Source organism: Diabrotica undecimpunctata, chromosome 1, assembly GCF_040954645.1.
Source record: "Diabrotica undecimpunctata isolate CICGRU chromosome 1, icDiaUnde3, whole genome shotgun sequence".
Taxonomy (NCBI): domain Eukaryota; kingdom Metazoa; phylum Arthropoda; class Insecta; order Coleoptera; family Chrysomelidae; genus Diabrotica; species Diabrotica undecimpunctata.
The window spans coordinates 105,456,907-105,480,317 of NC_092803.1; positions in this window are offsets into that span (position 1 = coordinate 105,456,907).

Here is a 23,411-nt window from a genome sequence, read left to right on the forward strand (position 1 = left end):
CCAGCTTGCCAAAATGTTGGGTGACACTAAAATAGATATCTTTTAAAAATTTGAAACAATTACTCCAGTCGTCAGAAACGAAAATGCTACTGAACCTCGAAAAATCATACGAACAAACTAATTTTTTTCAAAGAATGTCAATTTGCGGAGGCCAAACAAGATGCAAAAAAGTTTTCCATTTTTATCCTCGGACTTTCTCCTAAAACCCCCCTCGTAGATTGGGGAAAACAAAAAAAAATTATCAAGAATCTGTACGCCATAGAAAAAATATTTCAAATAAAAATGTAGCTGAGATAATTTTGAACCAAAATATTTATTAGCATTTTTTGTATAGAATGTCAGTTACGCGCATCAAATCAATGTTAAATAAAATTTGTATCAGCTCGGCGGTAAAAATTTGACATCTTTTAATCTGAGTGTCCTATCGACAAAAATCTAGATGTATTTTAGAGGTAAAGAGTGCAGCTTGTGTACACAATTTTTGTATTTTGCCGCAAATAAACATTTTATAAAGGAGTTAAATAAATAAACGTGGCACGATTTTTGCTATTTTTTATGATTCTCATGAGATCAATACAACACATCCCTTTTAGTAACCGGTCATTGTAAAGTTTAGATAACTAAAGCCTAATCTTTAAAATCTATAACATGAAATTTTAGTTTGGAGTTTTGGAAACAAATGTAAGGCATTTTAAATACGCTTAAAAAACGCTGAATTTAAACTTTTACATTACAAATGATCTAAAACAATTAAAACTGCTGTTTTTCAATTATACTAGTACGTTTTTTATAACTAATAATTTCTACTACAAATTATAGTCAGATTCATCTTCTTGGGGGTATATTTCGTGACGTACGATGGTTTGTAATGTAAAAGTTTAAATTCTACGTTTTTTAGTCATATTTCAAATGTCTCATATTTGTTGCCACAACTTCAAATTTAAATTTTATGCTATAGGTTTTAAATATTGGTCTCTAGTTATCTAAAGTTTACTATAATCGGCCAACTAAAGTAAGACATTTTACTGATCTCACGAGAATTGTAAAAAATGGCAAAAATCGCGCAAAGTTTATTTATTGAACAGATTTATTGATTTTGACCGTATTTTCGGCAAAATACAAAAATTGCACAAGAAATCTGCACTCTTCACTTTTTAAACGAGTATATATATATATATATATATATATATATATATATATATATATATATATATATATATATATATATATATGATGATCGGCAACAGTGTACTAAGCAGATAAAAGTAAATTTATTTTTCTCCTTCCAAAATCCCATCCCCAATATCGCGATTAGTAGCGAAAAATAATTTATGGTTTGTTAACATAATGTGAATTTAAAAAGGCTTCGTAATACTGCAGTGAGGAATTTCTGAACAAAAAACTCGCTTACAGTAAAAACTAGTGTTTGAAGTGATAAAAGTAGGGTTATTTACAATTCGAAACAGTCATACTGTAGAACTCTGTCCGTTAGTTTGTGACGTGGCCAAAGTTAAAAACAATTCAGCAGAGCAAAAAAAACTAGAACCCCAAGCAAAAAAAAAACCAAGGGAAGAAGATTCAGAGGATGAGGACGACGTTATGAGATGTTCAAGAAGTTGATAGAGGAACTAAAAGAAACCAGGAATGAAAATAAGGAATATAGAGAAGAGATAATGGACCTAAAAAAAGGAAATATGAAGATAAAGCAAGAATTGGAAGAAACAAAAAACAAATTAACCCAGGTTGAAAACAAAATGGGAAAAATTGAAAAACAGACAAAAAGAAATAACATAGTGATTACGGGTCTACCAATACTCGCAACAGATGAAACACTTTCAAAAAATAACGTAAAAGATTTTATACAAAAGCACCTAAAAGAGGATGTTGAAATAGAATCTTCAATGAAACTAAAAAACATTGTATGTCTGGTAAAAATGAAGGATTATGGCGAAAAGTTAAGGTAATGAAAGACACGATCGACGATAACCTGACCGAAAAGGAAAGACACATGAGGCAGGAAATTGTGAATAAAGGCAAGGAATTAAAATCTAAAGGTAAAAACGTGAAGATAGGATACAAAAAACTAACTGAGGATTTTCATAAAATGGGACTGGGCTGGAAAAAATACTTTCAAACGAGAAAATTCTAGAAATATGGACCCAAAGAAGACGGCCCATTATGCCAACGGACCCTAGCGATAAACAGGAAAGTAAGTTTTAACATAAAAAGCAAAACCGAAAATAAGAATACGTACCTAAATATTGCAACATGGAATGTACGAGGAGTATACGAGGAGGGAGCATTAATTAACCTAGTAGAAAAACTTAAAAAATATAATACAATACAGGAAACACATTTTACTGAAAACAACATTAACAAGATCGGCGATTACACTTTCGTCCAAAATAATGAGTGTCATAAAAGAAGGTATACATTTTCGTCCAAGCCTCTAAAATTGAGGTATACAAGTTCCTCCAAAGGGCCAGGTAAATTTTCGTAACGCTTTTCGAAGAAGCAATTAATCATTTATTCTTGAAACGTTATGGAGAATTTCGACAAACGTATGGTGGTTTTATTCGTGAATAACTATAAATTCAATTTTGCTTAAAAAGTGGGAAATCACGCTGGAGATGTCGTACCAAAGATTGTAACCCTGCCGTCTACACAATCGGGGATGATGTAGTAATTTCTAGACAAAACTTAAATCATTCTCATGAAAATCTGGAGGCTAACTGCATTCAACAACAGTTTGTAAGAGTAGCAGCTAAGCGTAAAGCTGCAGAAGATATAAGTACTCAAACCAGGAAAATTTTATACCACGTTTTAAGTGAAGAAAAAAATACCAATTTAACTATTATAAATCTGAAATCAGTGAAACGAAGTATTAATAATGTAAGAAGAAAATTACTCCAAGTTTTACCAAAAACGTTAGAAGAAGTACTGGAATCATTGGGAAAATTAGAGGACCCTATCATCACGTCTAGAAATGAAAAATTTTTATTGTTAAATGATAAGAGTGCAAAATTATTTATTATATCTTGTGAGACAAATCTCAGACATTTATGTAAGTGTTCTAGAATATACATAAATGGTACATTTAAATATTACCCAAAATTCTATTATTACATGTTTAAAATTCATGGATATTGCAATGGCCACTACATTCCACTAGTAGTTTGTTTATTGACAGATAAATAATCATCTACATATGAAACATGTTTCAATTTGATACGGACCAAATGTTCAGAGATAACTTTAAATTTTCTTCCAAAAGATATTGTCATTGGTTTTGAAAAATCAATTCATAAGGCTGTTTAATCAGTTTGGGGTCAATCTAAAATATTCGTATGTAGATTCCGTCTTTCGCATGCTTGGTGGCGTAAAATTCAATAACTTGGCCTAACAAATGATTACAAAAACAGAATTGAAGTGGGAAAATGGATTGGTCATTGCTTTGGTCTTCTTTTTCTAGATCACCAAGAAGTCGGTGATTGTTTAGTTTTTGATCTGATCGAAATTATGCCCGAAAGTGTCGAACTAAATGCTTTTGTTGATTATTTAGTTGAGACATATGTTGATGAAAACTCAACATTTCCACCGATACTCTGGGCTGCAAAATCATCAGAAACTACGAGAATAATCAATGCATGTGAATCTTTCCATTCCCATTTACATAAATCCTTTAATACATACCATCCGAATATATTCGTGTTTTTAGAGGCTATCATTCAATATCAAAATGAGATCTACACATTAGAATTCAAAGTATTTATAAATGTAACAGACCTAACAACAAAACTGTAGCTCGTGAGAAATTTTTCAAACGTAAAATAGAAAATTTTAATGAAAAAACTATTACTAGGCTAGAATATGTTACATATACATCCCATTATTTTAGTTTTTAAGTAACTTTATTATTATTTGCTATTTATATTGTAAGTTGTAAATAAAATTCACTAATCTAAGAAAATAAATTTTATAACGCAGTAAGACAACTTTTTTTTTAATTATGGGATTGATCCCATAAGTGTATATGCAAAAATATTTGACTTGAACGAAAGTGTTATTCTTCAGGTAAAAATTTAAGGTAAAACTGAACTCATTACGATATTCCAGACGAAAGTGTATCTGCTCAAAAATATTAGCCTATACACGTTTTATACAAGTAGAGGCGATAATAGGAAGTTTGGAGTGGGTTTTCTGGTACATGGAGACGTAGAGCAGGTAAAACGATTTGTAGCAAAATCTGACAAATGTATGCAATTAGAATTAAAGGAAAAGAGAACATGATATCGCCGATAAAAATACATGCTCTAACAGAAGAAAAAACAGAAGCGAAAGATGAATTTTATGAAGAATTAGAGTCATTGTCTAAAGAAATTCCCAGAGAAGATATTAAAATTATTATAGGCGATGCCAATGCAAAGGTCGGAAGAGAATAGGGTAATATATATATATATATATATATATATATATATATATATATATATATATATATATATATATATATAAACATAACAAGGGGTGAAAGTAAATATATGAATACAAATGGTAATGGCCAAAGATTAATTACATTTGCAGTTGAAAACAGGATGAAAATAATGAGTATGCATTTCAGGAGAAAAAATATATAAAAAGAAACGTGGAAAATTTCGGGATCAAATGAAACTAATCAAATATACCACATCTTAATACAAGAGAAATTCGCCAAATTAATAACAAATGTGAAAACGTGCAGATGGGCTAACGTAGACTCAGATCATTTTTTGGTTAGAATTAATATGAGAGAAACAATAATTAAAAAGCATAACGCAAAGAAAGTGCAACGTAAATTTAATTTTGAAAAACTGCGAATATTTGAGGTAGCCCAGGATTATCAAAAGAATATACGCCAAACAAGATAGTACTACTGTGAGTACTATACAACAAAAGTTTTTGAAAATGACACTATAAAAGAAGCAACGTCGAAGAACATACCAAGAACAAAATTTAGATTTTAGATTTAGATTTAGAAAAAATTACTGGCTCGATGACGAATGTAGAACAAAGTTAAAAAAAGATAAGATTTGAGATTAAAAAGTTTACGATCGCAAAAACAAGACGACCTGGAAAGTAAAGGAAAAAGTAAAGAAAATCCTAAGGGAACGGAAACTAAAGTATGTATATGGATGATAAAGTAAAGCGTAATGAAGAATATTTCAAGAAAAATGAAATAAAAAATTTTTACAAAGAGGTAAAATATATTAAAACTGGGTATCAGGGAAGACTGATAAATGTAAAAGATAAGCAAGGAAAGCTGATAGTGCACAAAGACCAAATATGTGAAAAGTATAAAAAATATTTCTAAGAAATGCTAAATGACGGAGTGACTATAGTCTATAGAAAATTATAGTGTTCCTAAACCTCAAATAGTAATAGAAGACATACCAAAGCCCACAAGAGAAGAATTTGAAGAAATAATAAAAGATATGAAAAATCAAAAAAGCCCAAGGGAGAGCGGCATGGTGGCAGAGAACTTAAAAATATGGATGAGAAGCCTCAATAAACCAACTTAGTGAGCTAATATTAGAACTGTGAGATGCCGAATAAATATCTAAAGACTGGAATAAGTCGATTATAATTCCTATATATAAAAAGGGAGACAGATCTAAATGCGCAAACTATAGAGGAATATCCTTATTAGAGGTAATATAGAAAGTGCTCACCATACTAATTAAGAAACTATTAGAAATATATGTAGAGAAGAATCTAGGAGAATACCAGTCAGGATTTTGGAAGAAGGATCAACTATTGGTCAAATTTTTATGCTAAAACATTTCCTGATCAATTGTTATAAATACAAAAGTTCAGAACAAGTACTTTTCATTGATTACAAAGCCGCCTACTATACAATAGACAGAAACAAATTAATAGAAATGCTAAAAGAATTCCAAGTACCAAAAAAAAAATAGTAAGATTGGTAAAAATGAAAATTAGACAAACCATTTTTGTGCTGTGAAATGCAACGGTACAGTCTTAGAAGAATTCCAAGTGAAAAAAGTGTTCGCCAAGGAGACCCGTTGTCTACATTGCTATTCAATATAGTTCTAGAAAAAATTGTAAGGGTCATGATGTGGTCCTCATTGCAAGAAATAAAAAAGAACTGGCAAATATAGCAGAAAGACTGATTTGGAAAAGCTCTAAAATGGGACTGAAAGTTAATATTAATAAATCGAAGTATATGAAAATCTCGAGCAAAAAAGGAATAACCACCAGGAAATCCCTTAAATTGGAGGTGGAGGATGGATCAGTTGTAGAATTCGAGAAGATGGATGAATATACATTACTTAGGTACTCTCATTGATCAGACATGTAAGGAAGAAACTGAAATCAACCTGCGACTGACAAAGAGCAACAGGTATGCTGGAGCCATAAGAAAAATAATTAAGACCAAATATGTATCTCGTAATACAAAAATAAGAGTATACAAAACTATAATTAGACTTACAATGCTACACGCTGCCGAGACATGGACTATAAACAAAACAAAAAAACAACAATACTTTAACTTTTGATTAGTCAAAACAAAACTCAATTTTTTAAATTTTAATGATAATGACCATGATGTCAACACAGATCCTTCACAGATAGCAATTTCAATTGTACAAAACACTTACAGCTTTTTTTTTATTGAATTGTAGGTTGGCACATACCCAGAAAAGTCCAGTCTGCTCAACGATGTGTTATCTCCTCTTTGGCACCTCGGCTCCTTCCTAACGTCTCTGCAAACCTCCTGCAAACTACACAAAAACACCTGATTCACTTCTCCAAAAACTCAGCTACTTATTTATGACACAAGAACCTCCTTTTGTCAACTTGATGCCGTAAAACTACTTTCACATATACTTCACAAAATGCCCACGGTAGATACAAGGATCTCTTTTAATCTACTTGTTATCTCTTTCTGCAAAACTATTCACTTCTTTCCACAATGCCGGTATCCAAACTCACGAACCACACCCTATCTTCTAAAAAAACGACTGTTTCCTTCGATGGCCAAATTACAACTGCCTCTCCCCGTTTCCTAATCAGGCTAACCCCATTACCATTTAAAAACGACTATCCAATCAAAATCTCAAATCTTGTTTACTACTGTTAATGTTTGTTCTAAAAATTCTGTGTATTATTTGGGAAGACCAAATTACTTTTTCAGAGAAAGGATAAATAAAAATTGATTTTTCTATCCTCAGTCTGTTAATAAACAATCTATACCTGTTTCCAAAGATTAGAATATGGTCATTTAATATACAAACAATGACAAGATTAACTTATAGGTAAAATGTCTTCTAATTCTACACAAAGGGGTTTTTTGATAATTTTGTTGGAAACGGAAAAGGTCGTTTGCCAAACAAATTTCTATTCTTATCTACACTAAATCTTATCTTAAATTACTATATACATTTTGTTTATAATGATATCTTAAAATTTTATTCCGATGGATCTTTTTATTTATTTTTTTTCTTTGCTTGGGAAAGAAGAAGTATGACAAATCCCCGCCTTTGCATATGATAAAAATTACTGAATTATGTAGGGATTTTTCTCTATGCAAAACAATCTCAGTATTTTATTTATAGTATTTATAAACATCGTTAATATTATAAATTCCCCTAATCTTGTCTGATTCTATGTGCTTCAACTCATAACTATTTATCACATTCTCATTGTTTACTATGTACGGACCCTCAAAAACAGGCATTAACTTTCCGCACACGTTGCTAGGTATGTTGGACACTCGCAATGCTCTCAGTATAACCTTCTCACCTTTTTTGAAAGTGACTGGTCTTCTTTTCCTATTTTGGTCTTGCCTCTGGATATATTTTTCGTTTGCTCTCCGCAATCTCCTCTGCACATTTTCCATTATCTGTGTGTATTCCTTTTGTTCTATATCTTCCCATGGTCTTAGTGGCATTATACCCTTCATTATATATTCTGGGGTCTCTTTCGTTACGGTGCTCGGGATGGTATTTAGATACGTTTCTACTTCTGCGACTTTCCCATCCCATCGGCGATGTTGACCCTCTGTTGTAATCCGTAGAAATTTCGTCACTTCCTGTATAAAACATTCCGACGGATTACTCTTAGGATGTCTGATGCTAACAAAATTTGTCTCTATTCCTTGTTCTTAAAGTTGTCCCTTGAAACGATCATTTCTGAAATATGTTGCATTGTCTAGAAGAATCCTTCTTGGTGTTCCTACGGTGGCTATAAAATTGTCGATTTTTCTCATTATTTCTTCCCCTTTCGTGCTACGGCAACTGTATAATTTTACATATTTGGAAAACACATCTACCATGACTAAAACATGTTTATTTCTCTTCCTTGTTATAATTAGATCGCTTAACATATCTATTGCTACAATATCTAATTTGTTCCGGGATATAATATTTCTTGTAATGTTTTCATTTTTGAAATTTCTAATTTTATACTTTTGACAGATCTGGCACTTTTGTGTAATGTCCTTTGCAATGCGGTAATCTTGTCGGCAAATATAATTTTCTCGAAAAACCAGCCAGACTTTTCTGCTACCGATATGCCCATTGTCTTCGTGCATTTTTTTTACAATCTTCTTTGCCAATGTTTGTGTCAATAAATATAGTTCCCTTCCGTCTATTCTCTTGAAATATATGTCGTTTTCTATTTCCGCTCTTCTTTTTTCTCTTTCCTCCAATTCTCCTTGGTCTCTTCTTATTTCATTTAATGAGAATACACCTTCTTGTGTCAAGATATTTAGTCCCACATGTAACGTAATTGCTTCCTTTTTTCCTGTGTCTTCATCCCGTGTTAGCGCGTGGGCTATGATATTGTCTTTTTCTTTGATATACCGGAATTCAAAATCGTACTCCTGTAGAAATAGAATGCCTCTATGTATCCGATTATTCACCAATCGGTTCTTCATGATGTAAACCAAAACGGCATGATCCGTCTCGATTGTGAATTTAGCTCCCAATAAGTAATATCTTAATAATTTGTTTACACAAAATATTACACTGGCAAATTCCAATTCTGTCACACTATACTTTCTTTCGTGAGTTTTGGTTACCCGAGATATAAAACATATTGGCACGTCTTGGTCGTTTTGTATCTGTGACAAAACTCCTGCAAACTTTTGTATTGACGCATCAGTTCGGAGTATAAATAGTAGATTATAATTGGGGTGGTATATTTTTGTTCCTTTTGCAAATTCTTGTTTTAATATTTAAAAAGCCTTCTCCTGTTCTTCTTTCCAATTCCATTTTATCCCTTTCTTCAGCAATTTTATTAGAGGAATTTCCTTTTGGCTTAAATCGGGAATTAGTTTTTTAAAATAATTAATCGTGCCAAGAAAACCTCTCAATGTTTTCAAATTCGTTGGTCTTGGATATTCATCAATGAGCTTGACTCGGTCTTCGGCTAAGCTAACTGTTGTAGTGTCCAATTGAAAACCTAGATAAATTACTTCCTTTTGGAAAAATTGACATTTTTCGATGTCTAATTTTAATCCCGCTCTGTCTAATTCTTCCAGAATTATTTTTATATGTTTCATATGGCTCTGTATATCTCGTGAAAAAATCAACAAATCATCGATGTAATGGACTATGAAATCTTCGTATCGATTTAAAATAGAATGTAGAGCCCGTACCAATGCTGCACACACAAGCGCTTTGTAAACCAAAAGGCACTACCTTGAACCTATATACAATACCATCAATTGAGAACGCGGTATAGTTTTTACATTTTTCAGCTAAAGGTATCAACCAAAAACTATGCTTTAAATGAATTTTAGAGAATATGTGTGATCCTGTAATCCTTTCAAATATGGCCTCGATGTTTAGAGGTGATTCATATTGTGATACCGTGTGCTGGTTGATATATCTGGCATCTAAACATAGTCTCAATTCTCCACTGTTTTTCTTTACTATTACAATTGGAATAATATACGGTGAATCACATCGTTCAATTATTTGTTCTTCCAACATTTTATTAATTTCTTCTTTCACCTGTTGTCGATATTTATATGGGATCGGGTAAGTCTTCGATCGAAAATTTCCCAAGTTTTTTACCTCAAATGAATGTTCGTACTTTTTTGCCACTTTGTTTACCTCATTTATTAAAGTTTCGTGTTCTTTTAACACCAGACGCACCTCATTTTCCTTTTCTTCTCCACATTTCAATTTTTTTTCTTTTCCCTCAGAGCCTTGACACATATTTATCGCACATTCTTCCTTCTTATTTTCATCAATCTCTTCCTTAAATACCACTGTTTTAATCATATCCTTTGTTGACACTATTTCTTCTTTTTCTTCGGGGCTCATCCCTTCTTTTGAGGAATCCCCGGTATTGACTTCCTTTATCATTTTCTTAAGTTTTCTTCCTTTTCTTCTTTGTCCTTGCTTCGTTGCCAAATTCATTTTCCCTGTTTGTTCTTTTTTCGAATTATAAATTTTCTGTTTCCCATGTTCATTTTTCTGTTCTCCTTCTTTTTCTTCTGTTAGTTTCATCGTATTATTTTTGAAATCTATGACTACATGTTTTTCTGCCAGTTCGTCCACTCCTACAATCATGTCATGCGACATGTTTGGCATTATTACACATTGTAATGCATACATTTTCGCATCCAATCGTACCCTCACTCGTATTCCTTCATTTATCGTTGCCAATGTCCATTTATTTGCACCCACCAAATTTACCCTTGGTATTTTGTAGATTAAATTTGTCAAACTCACTTCTTCTATTAATTTTCTGTTTACCAATGTTATTTCTGAACCGGTGTCTATCAAAATTTTGATTGGTCTATTTTTGATAACACCATCTACAAATTTTAAATAAACTCCTCTTCTTTCCTCATTATTTGCTGCTAATTAAATAAATTCCTTCGGGTGACAAAAAATTCCTGCCTCGTTTTTTGGTTTTAGTGGGTGCTTTCGTGAAAAACCGACTGTTGTTCTTCCGTATTTCTTCTTTCATCGTTGTGTCTTTCATCCTCATTTTCTTCTATTTGTGTGTGATTTACCTCTCTTCTATTTTCTTTTGGTCTGTCATATCCGTTCCGGTTTCGACGATATTCCTTTTTATTAATTTTTTTTTTGGTTGGGAAAGAAGAAGTATGACAATATATATATATATATATATATATATATATATATATATATATATATATATATATATATATATATATATATATATGTATATATATATATAGGGAAAGAAGAAGTATGACAATATATATATATATATATATATATATATATATATATATAATATATAACTGTTTTGGATGGGTTGGAGTCAATAATAGGGCTATTGGTTAACTATTTTTTTCTTCTCGAGCTTTCAATTGTGTTTACAATTATTATCAAGAGCTAAAAAAGACAAAATACTTACAAGGTTGAACTAAAAAGAAAAAACAATTTTTGTTAACTTACCAAATAAAAATTAGTTTGGTAAGTAAAAATCACTGCTTACATCTTCAAAATATTTAATACAAAAATGTTTTTATCTAATAAATGTTTCTCTGAAAAATTTTTATAATTTTGAAAACATTTTTTTTAATATAAGAATAATTGAATTTATAAATAAGTTCAAATAGCAACCAATTACAAATAGCCTCAATGTCATAAATGCCATCATAAAATTTTTATTTTTGACAATTATATTGCCAAAAGTAAAACTTCGTTTAAACATTCTTTTTTGTTTAATAACAAAAAGAAGAAGATTGATTCACCGTTGACAGATGTCTGAAATAATGTGACAGATATATGGAGAATTAAATATGACATTTTACAAGTTTTATATATAAATCATAAAGAAAGAATATAATTATAAATTTTGCTTAAATTTTGAATTTCAGATCTTTTGTTTAAACTCTTATCATTTTTGCTAATACAAACCATTTCCAAAAAAGTCCTTTTAAATTTATTACTTTCACTACATAAAATTTTAATGTTATCAAAATCCATAATATGGTCTTTATCGATTACATGTTCTGCCAAAGCACAAGATGGTTTTTTAATTCTGCAATCACTTTTGTGAGAAATAATGCGATTTGAAAGATTTCTTCCGGTCTCACCAACATATTCAGCCTCACACTGAGTACAACTAATGCTGTATACTAAATTCGTTTTTTCAAATTTGTCTATAGGATATTTAGTTTTAAAATATAAAGATGAAATAGTTTTGATGTTCTTTGTTGCTATTTTTATATTGTCAATAACCTTTAGTGTTTGTATTAATTTAGGTGTTAATGATGGTATAAAAGGTAGTGAATGATAATAGATGTTCTGATTGTTAGATACAATGTTTTGAGATTGAGCAAAAAATGGTGTTAAATTATTTATATTACCAATCTTAGAAAAAAGCATCCTATGTAGCATATCTGGAGGATAAGAGTTTTCAATTAGAATATTTTTTAATAACTGAAGATCTTCCTGTAGATAATCTGGATGAGAAAGTTTTAAAACACGTTCTTTTAATCCTGTTATAAGGTTCATTTTCATCTTATTTGGATGGTGAGAGTAATAGCTTATAAATCTATTACTACATATGGGTTTTCTGAACCATCTGGTTTTCAACATATTGTCTGTATTTCTTACAATTCTCATGTCAAGGAATGGTAGAGAATTATCTACCTCTTCCTCAACTGTGAATTGTATATGTTGATTATGACTGTTGAAAATGTTGACTGTTTCATGAATTTTTTGTTTAGGAAGTGCCAAAACTAAATCATCTACATATCTCTTAATAAAAGGAATGAAAAAAATGCAATTACTGATATAATCACTGATAACATCATCCATGACATAGCTACTTAGAATGGGTGAAAGCCTAGATCCCATAGGACTACCAAAAATTTGTTTATAAAATACACCATTAAATATAAAAATATTAGAATCAAAAATAAAGTTGATAAGTGTTTTGAAATGTAATAAGTCAATATTAGTGTGTTGTGAAATCTCATTCCAATGTTTTTCAACACTACTTATAATTAAATCTAAAGGCAAATTAGTAAAAAGAGATGTTACATCAAAACTAACTAAAACATAATTTTGTGGTAATTGGAAATTATTAATGAAAGAACTAAAATCAAATGAATCTTTAATGTAAAAATTGTTGTTTAAATTATAAGCATTAGTTAAGATGTCAGTGAGGAGCTGTGCTATTGGTCCATTAGGAGGGCATAAAGATGAAACAATTGGTCTCATAGATAAAGTTGGTTTATGTATTTTTGGCAGAGCATAGATTCGTGGAGTAATAGAATTATAAATTTTGAGCTCTTTTGCTTTTTTATTATCAATAAATTTCTTTATGTTTAATTTAGATACTAGACAATTTGCTTTTTGTTGCAAAGTACAAACAGGACTCCTTCCAAGTGTAGTGTAATACTTAGTATCATTTAAGAGTTCTCCAGTTTTTTGTAGATAATCCTCTTTGTACATTACAACAGTTACGTTACCTTTATCGCTTTTAACAATATAAATTTCAGGATGGTTTTTAAGAAAAAGTTTAGTTTGCATATAGTATTTATTTAAAAAATGATCTTTGACTTCTTTATGCAAAAAGTTTGTAATAACGTTTGTACATTTAGATCTAACAACATCCTTTTGACTATCATTAAGTGGTCTGATTATTGATTCAATATCAGAAAGTAAATTAGGAACTCTATTATCAGATTTGAAAGGACATAAAGAAAATTTAGGTCCTAATGCTAAAATTTTTTTAATTTCAAAAGGAAAATGAATAGATGTTAGATTTTTAAACCATTTTTCTTGAAATTTTATCTTATCAAAAGCTTCTATTTTTAATTTATTGAACTTATTAATTTGTATTTTTTTGATTTTATGAAATTCTGTGTTGTATTTAATTCTTTGTCTACGATTAAATTCATTAAATGTGTGGAAATTTAAGATATTGTAGGCCTTGGTACGTAACTTATGTAATTTTCTTTCAAAAAAGTTTATATCAGCAAAAGCGATTTTTATTTCTAAATTAATAATATTTCTTCCAAACCTGTCACATAATTTCCAAGCATCATGGTGAATATTCCCAGTCCGATGATGTAAAAGGGAATTTACAATAACTAGGCCATTTGTAACATGTCCAGGGAAACATCCATTAGATCTACACTTCAACAAAAAGGTCTTTTGATTGTGTAAAGCAGCAAGTTTGATGGTAATTCTAGTCCAATCCTTCAGAATTCTGACTGTAGATTGCCCATAATCGTTTCGGATGTCATCGAAAAAACCCATATTTTTCTACAAGAATAAGAAAAAAGAAGTACTTGTGACTCGTTTGGAACAAATATATAACTGTTTTGGATGGGTTGGAGTCAATAATAGGGCTATTGGTTAACTATTTTTTTATTCTCGAGCTTTCAATTGTGTTTACAATTATTATCAAGAGCTAAAAAAGACAAAATACTTACAAGGTTGAACTAAAAAGAAAAAACAATTTTTGTTAACTTACCAAATAAAAATTAGTTTGGTAAGTAAAAATCACTGCTTACATCTTCAAAATATTTAATACAAAAATGTTTTTATCTAATAAATGTTTGTCTGAAAAATTTTTATAATTTTGAAAACATTTTTTTTAATATAAGAATAATTGAATTTATAAATAAGTTCAAATAGCAACCAATTACAAATAGCCTCAATGTCATAAATGCCAACATAAAATTTTTATTTTTGACAATTATATTGCCAAAAGTAAAACTTCGTTTAAACATTCTTTTTTGTTTAGTAACAAAAAGAAGAAGATTTATTCACCGTTGACAGATGTCTGAAATAATGTGACAGATATATGGAGAATTAAATATGACATTTTACAAGTTTTATATATAAATCATAAAGAAAGAATATAATTATAAATTTTGCTTAAATTTTGAATTTCAGATCTTTTGTTTAAACTCTTATCATTTTTGCTAATACAAACCATTTCCAAAAAAGTCCTTTTAAATTTATTACTTTCACTACATAAAATTTTAATGTTATCAAAATCCATAATATGGTCTTTATCGATTACATGTTCTGCCAAAGCACAAGATGGTTTTTTAATTCTGCAATCACTTTTGTGAGAAATAATGCGATTTGAAAGATTTCTTCCGGTCTCACCAACATATTCAGCCTCACACTGAGTACAACTAATGCTGTATACTAAATTCGTTTTTTCAAATTTGTCTATAGGATATTTAGTTTTAGAATATAAAGATGAAATAGTTTTGATGTTCTTTGTTGCTATTTTTATATTGTCAATAACCTTTAGTGTTTGTATTAATTTAGGTGTTAATGATGGTATAAAAGGTAGTGAATGATAATAGATGTTCTGATTGTTAGATACAATGTTTTGAGATTGAGCAAAAAATGGTGTTAAACTATTTATATTACCAATATTAGAAAAAAGCTTCCTATGTAGCATATCTGGAGAATAAAAGTTTTCAATTAGAATATTTTTTAATAACTGAAGATCTTCCTGTAGATAATCTGGATGAGAAAGTTTTAAAACACGTTCTTTTAATCCTGTAATAAGGTTCATTTTCATCTTATTTGGATGGTGAGAGTAATAGCTTATAAATCTATTACTACATATGGGTTTTCTGAACCATCTGGTTTCAACATATTGTCTGTATTTCTTACAATTCTCATGTCAAGGAATGGTAGAGAATTATCTACCTCTTCCTCAACTGTGAATTGTATATGTTGATTATGACTGTTGGAAATGTTGACTGTTTCATGAATTTTGTGTTTAGGAAGTGCCAAAACTAAATCATCTACATATCTCTTAATAAAAGGAATGAAAAAAGTGCAATTACTGATACAATCACTGATAACATCATCCATGACATAGCTACTTAGAATGGGTGAAAGACTAGATCCCATAGGACTACCAAAAATTTGTTTATAAAATACACCATTAAATATAAAAATATTAGAATCAAAAACAAAGTTGATAAGTGTTTTGAAATGTAATAAGTCAATATTAGTGTGTTGTGAAATCTCATTCCAATGTTTTTCAACACTACTTATGATTAAATCTAAAGGCAAATTAGTAAAAAGAGATGTTACATCAAAACTAACTAAAACATAATTTTGTGGTAATTGGAAATTATTAATGAAAGAACTAAAATCAAATGAATCTTTAATGTAAAAATTGTTGTTTAAATTATAAGCATTAGTTAAGATGTCAGTGAGGAACTGTGCTATTGGTCCATTAGGAGGGCATAAAGATGAAACAATTGGTCTCATAGATAAAGTTGGTTTATGTATTTTTGGCAGAGCATAGATTCGTGGAGCAATAGAATTATAAATTTTGAGCTCTTTTGCTTTTTTATTATCAATAAATTTCTTTATGTTTAATTTAGATACTAGACAATTTGCTTTTTGTTGCAAAGTACAAACAGGACTCCTTCCAAGTGTAGTGTAATACTTAGTATCATTTAAGAGTTCTCCAGTTTTTTGTAGATAATCCTCTTTGTACATTACAACAGTTACGTTACCTTTATCGCTTTTAACAATATAAATTTCAGGATGGTTTTTAAGAAAAAGTTTAGTTTGCATATAGTATTTATTTAAAAAATGATCTTTGACTTCTTTATGCAAAAAGTTTGTAATAACGTTTGTACATTTAGATCTAACAACATCCTTTTGACTATCATTAAATGGTCTGATTATTGATTCAATATCAGAAAGTAAATTAGGAACTCTAATATCAGATTTGGAAGGACATAAAGAAAATTTAGGTCCTAATGCTAAAAATTTTTTAATTTCAAAAGGAAAATGAATAGATGTTCAATTTTTAAACCATTTTTCTTGAAATTTTATCTTATCAAAAGCTTCTATTTTTAATTTATTGAACTTATTAATTTGTATTTTTTTGATTTCATGAAATTCTGTGTTGTATTTAATTCTTTGTCTACGTTTAAATTCATTAAATGTGTGGAAATTTAAGATATTGTAGGCCTTGGTACGTAACTCATGTAATTTTCTTTCAAAAAAGTTTATATTAGCAAAAGCGATTTTAATTTCTAAATTAATAATATTTCTTCCAAACCTGTCACATAATTTCCAAGCATCATGGTGAATATTCCCAGTCCGATGATGTAAAAGGGAATTTACATTAACTAAGCCATTTGTAACATGTCCAGGGAAACATCCATTAGATCTACACTTCAACAAAAAGGTCTTTTGATTGTGTAAAGCAGCAAGTTTGATGGTAATTCTAGTCCAATCCTTCAGAATTCTGACTGTAGATTGCCCATAATCGTTTCGGATGTCATCGAAAAAATCCATATTTTTCTACAAGAATAAGAAAAAAGAAGTACTTGTGACTCGTTTGGAACAAATATATAACTCTTTTGGATGGGTTGTAGTCAATAATAGGGCTATTGGTTAACTATTTTTTTATTCTCGAGCTTTCAATTGTGTTTACAATTATTATCAAGAGCTAAAAAGACAAAATACTTACAAGGTTGAACTAAAAAGAAAAAACAATTTTTGTTAACTTACCAAATAAAAATTAGTTTAGTAAGTAAAAATCACTGCTTACATCTTCAAAATATTTAATACAAAAATGTTTTTATCTAATAAATGTTTCTCTGAAAAATTTTTATAATTTTGAAAACATTTTTTTTTAATATAAGAATAATTGAATTTATAAATAAGTTCAAATAGCAACCAATTACAAATAGCCTCAATGTCATAAATGCCAACATAAAATTTTTATTTTTGACAATTATATTGCCAAAAGTAAAACTTCGTTTAAACATTCTTTTTTGTTTAGTAACAAAAAGAAGAAGATTTATTCACCGTTGACAGATGTCTGAAAGAATGTGACAGATATATGGAGAATTAAATATGACATTTTACAAGTTTTATATATAAATCATAAAGAAAGAATATAATTATAAATTTTGCTTAAATTTTTAATTTCAGATCTTTTGTTTAAACTTACTGTTTTTGTTAACTTACCAAATAAAAATTAGTTTGGTAAGTAAAAATCACTGCTTACATCTTTAAAATATTTAATACAAAAATGTTTTTATCTAATAAATGTTTCTCTGAAAAATTTTTATAATTTTGAAAACATTTTTTTTAATATAAGAATAATTGAATTTATAAATAAGTTCAAATAGCAACCAATTACAAATAGCCTCAATGTCATAAATGCCAACATAAAATTTTTATTTTTGACAATTATATTGCCAAAAGTAAAACTTCGTTTAAACATTCTTTTTTGTTTAGTAACAAAAAGAAGAAGATTTATTCACCGTTGACAGATGTCTGAAAGAATGTGACAGATATATGGAGAATTAAATATGACATTTTACAAGTTTTATATATAAATCATAAAGAAAGAATATAATTATAAATTTTGCTTAAATTTTGAATTTCAGATCTTTTGTTTAAACTCTTATCATTTTTGCTAATAAAAACCATTTCCAAAAAAAGTCCTTTTAAATTTATTACTTTCACTACATAAAATTTTAATGTTATCAAAATCCATAATATGGTCTTTATCGATTACATGTTCTGCCAAAGCACAAGATGGTTTTTTAATTCTGCAATCACTTTTGTGAGAAATAATGCGATTTAAAAGATTTCTTCCGGTCTCACTAACATATTCAGCCTCACACTGAGTACAACTAATGCTGTATACTAAATTCGTTTTTTCAAATTTGTCTATAGGATATTTAGTTTTTAAATATAAAGATGAAATAGTTTTGATGTTCTTTGTTGCTATTTTTATATTGTCAATAACCTTTAGTGTTTGTATTAATTTAGGTGTTAATGATGGTATAAAAGGTAGTGAATGATAATAGATGTTCTGATTGTTAGATACAATGTTTTGAGATTGAGCAAAAAATGGTGTTAAATTATTTATATTACCAATCTTAGAAAAAAGCATCCTATGTAGCATATCTGGAGGATAAGAGTTTTCAATTAGAATATTTTTTAATAACTGAAGATCTTCCTGTAGATAATCTGGATGAGAAAGTTTTAAAACACGTTCTTTTAATCCTCTTATAAGGTTCATTTTCATCTTATTTGGATGGTGAGAGTAATAGCTTATAAATCTATTACTACATATGGGTTTTCTGAACCATCTGGTTTTCAACATATTGTCTGTATTTCTTACAATTCTCATGTCAAGGAATGGTAGAGAATTATCTACCTCTTCCTCAACTGTGAATTGTATATGATGATTATGACTGTTGAAAATGTTGACTGTTTCATGAATTTTGTGTTTAGGAAGTGCCAAAACTAAATCATCTACATATCTCTTAATAAAAGGAATGAAAAAAGTGCAATTACTGATACAATCACTGATAACATCATCCATGACATAGCTACTTAGAATGGGTGAAAGACTAGATCCCATAGGACTACCAAAAATTAATTTATAAAATACACCATTAAATATAAAAATATTAGAATCAAAAACAAAGTTGATAAGTGTTTTGAAATGTAATAAGTCAATATTAGTGTGTTGTGAAATCTCATTCCAATGTTTTTCAACACTACTTATGATTAAATCTAAAGGCAAATTAGTAAAAAGAGATGTTACATCAAAACTAACTAAAACATAATTTTGTGGTAATTAATTAATTAATTAATTTTAGTTAGTTTTGATGTAACATCTCTTTTTACTAATTTGCCTTTAGATTTAATCATAAGTAGTGTTGAAAAACATTGGAATGAGATTTCACAACACACTAATATTGACTTATTACATTTCAAAACACTTATCAACTTTGTTTTTGATTCTAATATTTTTATATTTAATGGTGTATTTTATAAACAAATTTTTGGTAGTCCTATGGGATCTAGTCTTTCACCCATTCTAAGTAGCTGTGTCATGGATGATGTTATCAGTGATTGTATCAGTAATTGCACTTTTTTCATTCCTTTTATTAAGAGATATGTAGATGATTTAGTTTTGGCACTTCCTAAACACAAAATTCATGAAACAGTCAACATTTTCAACAGTCATAATCATCATATACAATTCACAGTTGAGAAAGAGGTAGATAATTCTCTACCATTCCTTGACATGAGAATTGTAAGAAATACAGACAATATGTTGAAAACCAGATGGTTCAGAAAACCCATATGTAGTAATAGATTTATAAGCTATTACTCTCACCATCCAAATAAGATGAAAATGAACCTTATAACAGGATTAAAAGAACGTGTTTTAAAACTTTCTCATCCAGATTATCTACAGGAAGATCTTCAGTTATTAAAAAATATTCTAATTGAAAACTCTTATCCTCCAGATATGCTACATAGGATGCTTTTTTCTAATATTGGTAATATAAATAATTTAACACCATTTTTTGCTCAATCTCAAAACATTGTATCTAACAATCAGAACATCTATTATCATTCACTACCTTTTATACCATCATTAACACCTAAATTAATACAAACACTAAAGGTTATTGAGAATATAAAAATAGCAACAAAGAACATCAAAACTATTTCATCTTTATATTCTAAAACTAAATATCCTATAGACAAATTTGAAAAAACGAATTTAGTATACAGCATTAGTTGTACTCAGTGTGAGGCTGAATATGTTGGTGAGACCGGAAGAAATCGTTTAAATCGCATTATTTCTCACAAAAGTGATTGCAGAATTAAAAAACCATCTTGTGCTTTGGCAGAACATGTAATCGATAAAGACCATATTATGAATTTTGATAACATTAAAATTTTATGTAGTGAAAGTAATAAATTTAAAAGGACTTTTTTGGAAATGGTTTGTATTAGCAAAAATGATAAGAGTTTAAACAAAAGATCTGAAATTCAAAATTTAAGCAAAATTTATAATTATATTCTTTCTTTATGATTTATATATAAAACTTGTAAAATGTCATATTAAATTCTCCATATATCTGTTACATTCTTTCAGACATCTGTCAACGGTGAATAAATCTTCTTCTTTTTGTTACCAAACAAAAAAGAATGTTTAAACGAAGTTTTACTTTTGGCAATATAATTGTCAAAAATAAAAATTTTATGTTGGCATTTATGACATTGAGGCTATTTGTAATTGGTTGCTATTTGAACTTATTTATAAATTCAATTATTCTTATATTAAAAAAAAATGTTTTCAAAATTATAAAAATTTTTCAGAGAAACATTTATTAGATAAAAACATTTTTGTGTTAAATATTTTGAAGATGTAAGCAGTGATTTTTACTTACCAAACTAATTTTTATTTGGTAAGTTAACAAAAATTGTTTTTTCTTTTTAGTTCAACCTTGTAAGTATTTTGTCTTTTTTAGCTCTTGATAATAATTGTAAACACAATTGAAAGCTCGAGAATAAAAAAATAGTTAACCAATAGCCCTATTATTGACTCCAACCCATCCAAACCCATCCAAAAGATGGATAGACGACGTAGAGAGGGATCTTAAAACCATGAACATCAGGCAGTGGCGAAGGAAAGTATTTGACAGGGCAGAATGGAAGAACATTGTTAAGCAGGCCAAGACTCACAAAGGGTTGTAGCGCCATTAAAAGAAGAGAAGAAGAAGGATTTTTTTATATCTAGCACTCAGTTTCCTCTTTTTTGTTTGATCTATATATAACTATTTGTCTAAATATTCACTAAATTTACTAATGATGAGTTGTATACACTTTTACATAAAATGTGAACATCCTCGTAACTTGCGTTGCGAAGCACATGACAATCAAGATCGATTAAAACGATTCATTTTTTGCGCGCTTCAAAATCGAAGTAGAGGATTAACCGACTAGCAGCTGATATGCACTTAAAACAGTTCTTTTAGTGCAGTATATTTATAATAAACTAAAAATTTTCAAACGAAAATCATAAACATATTACCACCGATGAATAAATTTTTAAATCTTGTTTTAATATTGTTGGTCGGCGATAAGAATTATTTAAAAGCCGCCTCTAGTAAAATATTGTATAATAATAATAATTATAACATTTTTACATTTCACAATATTAATTATAACATTTACTACATGGGAATAAACGCATCACTGTATTGTATAAAAAGCATATAAAATAATTTTATGATATATCACTTCTACTACACAACTTATGATATAGATCGGCGGTATAAAACGGGATGAGGAAGATCGGGAAAACAGAAAAACTGGCGGTGGAAGGATTGACTGGATCGGCAGGAGTCAAAAAAGCAAGGAAATAAGGGATTATCTCGTGACCAAACTTACATTTATTCTTTACCGCCATTTCATTCGATGAGGTTAAATACTTTTAGTTGGTTTTACCGAATACAACTTTATGACTGACAAGTAATGGTCTAGTTCCAAATTGATGTCATAAAATTTTACAGGTGTCGGTATATAATGAGCAGCTGAGTAGTCCACATGGATGGTTTCAGTATAAATCTGTAGAGGATTTTTTTAATACATACCTCGCCTTTATCATCATTTGACAGGATATCAATTTTTCATATTCTGTCAGGGGATGGAAGTAAAGGAAGGACAGTTTACATTTTTATCATGAGAATTGTATATACTTTATACTACGAATTAATAATATTCATAAAAATCTAGTAAGTTTATAGTAAAAACATTATACATAACTAGCAACAATCACTAAAAAACCAGCAGAAAAAGTAAAATTTGACATAATTGGTAACGTAAAAAATTTTTATTAACTCGGCTTTTGATCAAAATGTCTAAGATAAAAATTAAAATCGGTTTTAAAGGTTTTAAAGGTGAAAAGAGCAGCTATCATGTACATTTTAAATTAGTCGCAAATAAGTCAGTATCTATAATCACAATAAATAAATGAACGTTGCGTAATTTTTGCCATTTTTTGCGATTCTAATAAGATCATGTAAAATTTATCACTTTTATTGACCGGTCGTAGTAAAATTTCTATTGTTAGAGCCTACTATTTAAAACTAAATTACAAATGATCTCACGTCACGGGAAATGCTTCCAATAAGCATTAGGTGAAAATATGTAGGTTAAGTGTAGTTTTGAAAATCGTACTTGTACAATCAAAATGATTCCACGCACGTAACTGACATTTGAAATCGCCGGTTGTTTGTGAGAGGTTTATTCTACAGAAAAAATGGTAATACACATTTTTGTTCAAAATGTTTGACAGATTTTTTACGGCGTGCAGACTCTTGGTAGAATATAATCGATGTTTTTTGTTTTCCCTCTACGAGGCTGTTTTAACTTAGAACCCCGAAAGTAGGAGGAGCAACCTTTTTTGCATCTTTTTGGGACCTCAAAATTAACATTCTCAGCAAAATTCAACTGGTTCGTATGATTTTAGGAGGTTAAGAGGCATTTTCCTCTCTGATGACTGGAATTTAGATAAATGTTAACAGTAGCTAAATAAACTAACTGTTATTTGTTGATAGTAGTTTACCGGACAATATATTA